Genomic DNA, 9345 nt, shown 5'->3' on the forward strand with positions numbered 1-9345 from the left:
AGTAGTTATTCATTAACATACTTTCCAACTTAAGTCATTATCTTTGTTAGTTCATTAAGAGATATTCATCACATAAGGACATTCAAGTAATGGTCTTGGAGAAGGCCTAGGGACTCACTCACTAACATCTTCAAAGCCTAATCGTGCAATGTCAAGATAGCGTCCCATACCACTACTTAAACTTCATAGAACTTCTCCAATACTAGTAGGTATCCCACATTATGAGAATAGTCAATAACCGACATAGACCATGGTAGCTAGGCATGGAATCCGGAGTCAACCCTACTCTGATGAAGCGTGTTCTACTTGCCGATGGTAGAACTTGGACATATCCCATGTAGGCACATGATTAAAGAATATGAAGGGGTTCTTTGTTCTCTAATGTTATCTTATCTTAGAGAAACTCCCCTAGTCATACTCACTCAATGCTAGCGTTTGTTCTCATAGAGTATTTCAATAAAGGAGTATATGAAGAGCTTCTAAATCTAGTTCACAACCCAATCACATTACACCTTACCAAAGAGGTCCCCAAGGGTTTCCTTACAATGGTTAAGAAGATAGCTCAATGAATTTCCTAAGAATGATTTCATGCCGTTCGAGCCAATCAATTGTAAGTCCACGTTCACACAAGCACGATACCATTACGACTTTCAACTTCAAGGATATCATAACCTACAACTAGGTTGAAGGTTCCACATAAATGACTTTCTTATCAATGTTCAAGGTCACATGTCAATCACACATACAAGACTAAGAAGCTTTAGCATACTAAATCAAGAACTCATATTCACATTACACATGTATCAAGTAAGGACACAAGTCTACCAAAACAAGACACACACATACTTTACATATAACACATCATTCTAAAAGCACATAGACATAACCAACATCATCTATAGGTCACCCTATTCACTACTATAATATCATCAATGCAACCATCCTAAGACTCACATAACCAAGTAGGAAGAATCATACATCAATCCTAAGACTACACACATAAGGACATAGTCATGGTCTAACATGGTCACCTAATGTTAATAGAAGAAACACATACTTTTACATTACTCACAAGTAGATAGATATGATCATACTTCACATAAAAAACTACACAGATCACCATTATACATCAAGTAATGCCGACAAGGCCATGATTATCATAATTCATAAAGTAACACCGACGAGGCCACATAATTCACAAGTAAAGCACATAGCACCGCCACCATTAGTGGATCATACCAATCACAACATAATTCAAGACCTAATTTACATAAAATAAAGAGAATTAGGGCAACGTATCACCAATCCATTCTCACCACTTCATTCCATAGCTAAATCATCCAACACAATACTCAAAGGCCCTCACCCATGACCATGATCACCAATTCAATTCATGCTTATAATTGACAATGAACCAAGGATAACTCAACATAGATTTATGAACTTAGGGCAGCCAACTAACAATTCTAGCATGATTCTACCATAATTCAATAGCCTTAATAAAACTACATAAGAATGCAATAGCATTAAGATATAACTAAATCACCCGTAAAGTAGTCAAATCTAGGGTTACATGAATTACATGGGTTCATAGAGTTTTAAGGTTAAAATCATCTAATTAACAACAATTCAATCAATATACAATGATTCAAAACATTTAATGCAAGAACCCATGGATAGATTACAAAATTGAACGAGTTCATCTTTAAAAGACTTTAGAAATCACTTTGAAGATTGGCTCCTTGAAGAAAAGAGATTCATGGATGAAGTTCATACCTTAATTGATGTTAGACCACGAATTTGATGAAGATTTGATGAATAAATCACCAAAGAATCTTCAATCCAAGCTCTACCATGAGTTTTGGCTCCAATGGAGTTCTAGAGAATTTGGATTTTGATTTTGTAAAGTGAATTCATCTAAGTGTTTAAGACATATAAAACTATTTATAATATCCAAAATACCCTTAGAAAACCTCCTAAACATTTATTTGGGCGTGGGGTGAATTTACCAATTCACCCCTTCACTTTACAGTGAAGTAGGCGAATTGTAGGCCTCACCTACGACTGCCCATCGACGGGGCGTCACCCAACCAACGGACCGTCATGTTAGTCCGTAGGTTGGGTAAAAGCCTGGTCTTTGGAAGGCCAAGCTACCACGCCTAAGTTCCCATCGACGCCCTCCACCTACGGGGCGTCGACCAGCCTACTGGGCGTCGATTGTCTTCGTAGTGATACTGCCTTAGGCAGTTCTGGCCACCAAGATGGGTCCTACCTCAAGGACCCTTGGTTGGTACCTTGTGACTTTTGCTCGGACATTTCCAACCCGAATATGTTCGTATACAAGTTTAGGACCTCTCACGTTAATTTCATCCAAGACAAACACGTAAAACTCGACAAAACACACTAAGGTATACAAGGTCGTTTCAAGGCAAACCTTTCAAACGTCATGGACGTTCTTGGACGTTTGACCTCCAAACTTCATAAAACTTTAGACACTTCTTCTTAACCTCATTATAACCCATATAAGGACTTCAAAACATCAAGAAGGACTTCAAAACATCAAGACACACGCGTTAGACTCTAGTTACACCTAAGTCGTTTTAGAGGTATTACATTGCACCTTTGACAAGGTATGAACACATTTCCAGTCAGGGTACAAACTGGTTAACGCATTGTAAATATGTTGGTCATCAATATCTCCCACAGTTTAGTATCAGTTATTGCACGACATTGTATTTAATTTATTCAGTACAATATTGTTATGTTGCATATTATTGCTTCGTCATTGCATAAGCTTATTTATTTCAGTTTCATGTGCACTTCACACCTAAAATTGATCATGTTCAACATACTATAGTATAGTGCATATTTCACATACTCGGTATATTGAAGATACTGACCACATATTTCTTGCTCTATATTGTTAATAATATAGGTTCAAGCATTTATCATCGGACTTGCTGTTAGTACAATTTTGATATCGTCTCACCAACAAAGTTTTGTGAGTTTTCATCTTTCGAAAAAAAGATCTACTTTTATCTTTCAATTCACAAACAATTACAGTTAGCTGAAGGATTGTCCCAACAACTCATCTTAGAGCAAACTTTCAAGCAGATAGTCATTAGATTTTAACTATATGTTTTGGTTAATGGAACTTCCTTTTTGACTATTAATAAGTTAAAGATTCCGATTTTTTTTTATCATGATTTTAAAATCTTCATTTACAAAATTGACCCACAAATTTATATTTTGTAAAAATAACTCTCTCTCTATATATATAAATATATAAATCATTTATTTCATATGTAAATATAATTTAAAATTCAAATTATTATTTTTTAGACCATTTATATCTAGTACAATTCTCACTAACATATAATTTATCATCATTTCAAATTAATTTCTACTCTACCATTTATATTCACAAAATTCACTATTTTTTTTATCAAATATATTTACCAACCAAATTGACCAACACGTGGCTCAAAATAATAATCACTACTAGAAAAAGGGGCTTATGGCAACAATTCAAAAACGGTTGCAGTAGACCTATGGCAACAATTTACTAACCGTTTCATCTGCTCGCGTGGCTATAGACCTTTGGCAACGGTTTTGTGTGACAGTCGTAAAACTATGGCCATAGCTTTCTCTATCGCAACGGTTTTTCTGCCATTGTCATAGGACAATTTATTGCAACGGTTGTTCACTCAAATGTTACGGTTCTAAACTGTGGTTATAGAGTTTCAAGGAATGATTGTTGACACTAGTGCAACGGTTATTTAAAGCTATTGCAACGGTTCGGTAGGCTTTTGCAACGGTTAAGTATATCAGATCATTTGAATTTTATTATAAAATTATTCATCTATAGTACAATAAAAATTAAATAAACAATGAAGGGAATCTTAGTTTTATTCAAACAAACATATAATAGTAAGAACAATGAAAGCAGAATTAAACTAATTAAAGCAACCAACAACTAACTCCTCTAACAAGCTAACCTATAAAAATCCTCTATTTAGTGGTTTATTTATGTTGTTCTTGTATCTATATCTTGTATTTACATTAATGTTTACTACTTTGAATGTCAAAATAACTATACTTGCATCTTCATATTTCATTGCTCGTTGATAACCTGTGGTTGAGGAACTTTCTGATTCCACAATGCATTATTTATGGCCATCCAAATAAGAATCTGCACATCCAATAAGTTTAGTCAATGAAACGTATATTCAACACCTGAAATTTGACAAACACAGTTGATATATCAAACCTAAATTGAAAAGGGGAAACAATCAACTCAAAAGTTCAAACAGTAAGGGAAATAAATAAACATTTTATCTAGTTGATCAATACTATTAAAGATGAATTTTCCTACAAGCACATCCATTAACTAGTTCTTGACTTCACAATGTGACCATTCTTATAGGAATGTTTCATTATCAATAAACATTATGAGAAGAGAGATATGCAAAGAGAAATATTACACTGGCGTAAATAATTGTGTGTCATTCATCGAGTGTAACATATTCGATGAATGCCTACTAAACTCTCTAAACTAAGTTGTTGAAAACAAGAATGAAATCTTTATTGTACCATAGGAATTCCATTCTACACTACTGAATATTGAACCGTATGCATAATAAGAAATGAATATACAACATCAAGACCAAAAAATGTATGAAGATTTCAAGACAAACCAAAATGGTTGTTTTGAAAATTTTGATATAATCTAACAAGTACAAATAAGATACTTAAATGTCTCTATTGAAATGTTAAGCACTATGAGTAGCTTAAATAAATATTGTGATCAGAAGTAAAATCTTCCCATTGTTAGATTCTGATTATTGATTTTTGGTCTTACGAATGTATTAACTGAAATAACATACTAAATGTAACTAAAATTTTCAGTTCCGCTACATTTTCATTATTAACTCCAACTAGTTCCATCCAAAATATTTCTTATTGGACTATCCCTAAAAAATTAGCACTAAAAATTAAAATGATAAAAATAAACTTAAAGTAAAAGTTTAGGACTCTCTAAATACTATCTCAAACAATAAGCAAATCGTTCTAAATACCAGAAAAATTATATTGGAAAACTAGTTTGACAGTTCTTAAGTATCAAGTTGAATATTGAGTTTTAGATGCTAAGTATGTTGAAAATTTTGGTTCTTCAGATGGTTATATCTTCTAGGAATCTCTTCTCATTATTCTTACAGTGGAAAAAGTTCTTTACTCTTTTAATTCGTAGTAAAATGCAGTAACTCCCTATGTTCATCTAATTTTTTAAAAGTTCTGTCGTTCTTACCTTACTAAGTCTGATCCTTGGGTTCTAACAATTACTTGTCAAAAAAAGTTTGATCATTGATTTTGGTATATAAGAAATACATGTATATATGATACTCATAGCAAGAATAAGATTATGTGTCCATTAAAGAAGCCTATTTAGGGAAAGTTGATCCAATATATTGTGTTCTACCAAAAATAATATCTAGTTCTAGGTGAACATGATGTAAAGAATAGAGATGCACCTCAACTTCCATAAGTAGTGACGACTCTCGAGCTTAATGTTATCATCAATGTTGAGAAAATCTTTGTCAACGAGTGCAAGGATCATGATAGTGTCAAGTGTCTAAATCAAACATCAAATAAACATAACTCATAGTCGCGCTTTAGCCAATTTACTTCAAAAGCATTTGGAATATAACCTCCCTCAAGATATTTTCCTTGATATTGTAATGGGAGTTGAAAATGATATCAACAAACTGAAAGACGTGAGGTTGGAACTCAAACTTCTCCTGCTTATCTTAAAAACTTTTCTTTATATAGACTCAACTTCAAGGAATCCTGTTTATGATACAATACTGATTATCAAATGCACAAATAAAATCATAGAAAGCCTATGAAATGAATTAAAAGCAACAGTTTTTCCAGTAATGACAAGAGTCCAAAACACAAATAACGTAACAAAATTCCTCTTTTATAACCTTTCTATTGACTAATATCTTCATTTCACATTATTTTTCATTCATAAAAATCTATATCTATAGGTATATCTTAAGCTAATTGGCTGTGTAGTTAAAATTAAATTATATTCAATCTACTGCTTATCTACACAGTGATCCATCATAACAAATTTTTTGCACCCTAATGAAAGAACTAGTAATATCTAACTTGTTCAAGAAACCACAGCAAACCCACTTCACATATAACTGTTTTTCGAAGGATTACGAATTCAAAATTCAAAATTTATCTATAGAAGGGTATGAAAGAATTGGAACGTGTATCCATCATAGCCAAATGAACCAGGGACATGCAACTCATCTACCCTTGGGCCATTCTGATTTCAGGATTACTTCCGTTGAACATGCTCCAAAGATACAGTCACATAATATTATTTTCCCCTAAATTTCCAATACAAAACTAGACAAAATTGAATGAATTTATAGGTGAAATTCATCGATTTTTTCAAAAAGGAATACCTGATTCATCAAATCGTTTGAATCTAATGAAACATACTTCTCTATCAGAAAAACATATAAGTACAATTATGTATTAAAATGATATATGTAGATAAAAAAAGATGAGATAATGAACTTTGAAAAAGGTGTGTTCTTACCAGATATGCTATTCGTCAAACATTTGAGCTTGAGTTCGACGGATCTTTGAGATAGAGCCCTACAAAACTAGGTTAATTTCTTTGAAGAAGAGAGACTTTAGGAATTTTAGATCTATGTTGAGTTTGGGAATATTATAAGAGAGGCAGTGAAAAGTTATAAAGTACAATAAATTTTATTTTTTCCGAGAACCGTTGCCATAAAGGGTCTATTGCAATAATTTCATAAAGTGTTGCAAAAGATAATATTACAGTAACGGGTATTTTGCTATTGCAATAATTTTATTTACGAAGTGTTCCAATAGAGTCAATTGTCTATGGCAACGCTCTTAACAGTTGCAATAGACATGCTACTGCAACAGTTGTATAAGCAATTCTAAGAATCTGTTGCCATAAGTCTATTTTCTAGTAGGAAATGTTGGTTTGTTTTCTCAATCGTATGAACGAGAAGAACAAGTTTAACGCAAGAAGATTATTTGTATTATGTTAGAGGATTATATTAAAGAGTAGTTATTACGTTTAATTTTATTTTTTATTGAATTAAAAATTTGATCAATAAATATTATATTTTTACGAGAAAATGCAAGTTCGACGTGAGAAAATTGTCCGCAGTATGATGAATGATTATATTAAAGTGTAGTATACCAAAACTTATATTTTATTTTATTTTTTTATTGATTTAAAACTTGATCAATAAATACTGTATTTTTAAGAATATCTTTGTGATTGTCATGACTGGAATCTAGACCCCAGACGAGATCGGCGTCGTTGACCTCTCATAGGTCGCAGACAAGCCTACATACGTCATCCTTACTTCATCTAGGTTAATTTTAGCGGAAAATTTAAAACTTTTTGTTTCTTAACATACATGTATACATACTACTTAACATCATAGGTGTTCACAAATCAACCATCTAATAAAGAGATAATCAAATGAAAGAATCAGTTCATAATTTTATCAAACGTATTTTTGCCAAAACGGCACAATACAAAGTCTGAACAAAAGTGGAAAGAAACACTAGTGGGACATGCTCCACTAGCTATAGCCTACATCTAAGCTAGATAATAACGGTAGACATCCTCGAAAGCATGAGGGCCTACCAAGTCCGGATGAAAGCTCCACGTCCGGATAACTGCAACGTCAACCTGTAACTCTAGCATCCACCTGTGCCTGCACGTAAAAATATAGAGTTGTATGAGATTAATACACACTTGTACAAAGTATGGGTATATGCAAGCACACACCAAGGACATGCATGAGTAAGAGCAGTTTTTTCTTAACAACATGATTATGGTAAGCCAAGTCAGTGGACTCGCCAAATTGGGATTAGGAAAGTTAGTGAGCTTTCCAAATTTGGATTAGGAAAGTGAGTGAGCTTTCCAAATTTGGATTAGGAAAGTCATGCCATGAGAGTAACATGCATCATCATACTTATTATATTGCACATAGCACATAACATCTTACATATAGCACATAACATATTTCATGTCATTCATTCATATGCCATGAGACCTTGGAATCATGGACTTGGCATTAAGACTTCCCAAAATGAGGGCTCAACATATGCGACCTCAACTAGGGAACCTTCATTAGAAAACACAGAGTCTGCTTCATTCATTCATACGTACTTCATTTCATTTCGTTCATAGGCTAGTGTGAACACCAACTATACCTAGGATGTAATTTAAGACATTCATCTGGTTCGCTGTGCAATGATCAAGAATGACTTAGCGTCATTACTTAAGTCTAGCTCACCTCTTGATCATCCTATCCTAACACCTTTGGTATCATTCATTTCATTATGTGCATCATTTGAGGCTGGCCTTATTCATTCATTGGGAACTTTAACTTTAACCGACATAGATCATGTGAGCATCATGAAATACAGTGTCTCCCCCACACCGAAAAGAGGTGGAATCACCGGCCAAAGTGACCCAAAACATGCTAGCGTACATGGGAATTGAACCCCGCCAGATCCCTATATTGGCAGTATAGGTTCGAAGACTAGGAGATATAAGGAGACCCATACCCGGCATGCCGGACAATCTCATCTCATGAGAGTTACGTGAACCTCCGCCCTTCCCGAAAGAAGGCATCACCGCTAATAGCTAGTCTATTGGTGCTCAGTATAGAGTTCCATTACATTCAACTCATACGTCACGGAAGCTGGCTTCTAGTATGAGAAAATCATAGCTCAATAGATGATTTCTCATCTCATCATTAGTATTAAGTGTATTATCCTCAATACTTTCATTAGAGTGCTGTTGGAGACTGGTCTCTTCATTAACTTTACACTCTCATAGGTGAGTACTTTTTGGTAACATTCACTTAGGATCATTTGAGATTGCTCTCATCTTTTACATTAGCCTCTCATCATATTGTCACCACATTCATTAACTTTAGCACATTTGCTCTTCATATTTACTCACCCCTTATTATGTGAACGTTCATTTCATCATATGCCAATGCACTCGGCCATTTAATGTGTTTCATACTCTTACTTAATCCTTCTAGGGTTTCATAATTTCATTTTTCATTTCATCATTTCATTATATACATCTTAGGTTCACTTACTCCTAAACCTATGCTAGACAAGGGTCTATACATATAAGCCATGAGGCTTTATTCATAGTTCGTTTAAGTAATTCATATCTTTCTAAGATTTTGTGATACAAGACTTATGCATCTTGTATGTATGCCAAGATCTTGATTTCATCTAAGTAGGCAG

Source organism: Solanum pennellii, chromosome 11 (assembly GCF_001406875.1).
Source record: "Solanum pennellii chromosome 11, SPENNV200".
NCBI classification, from domain to species: domain Eukaryota; kingdom Viridiplantae; phylum Streptophyta; class Magnoliopsida; order Solanales; family Solanaceae; genus Solanum; species Solanum pennellii.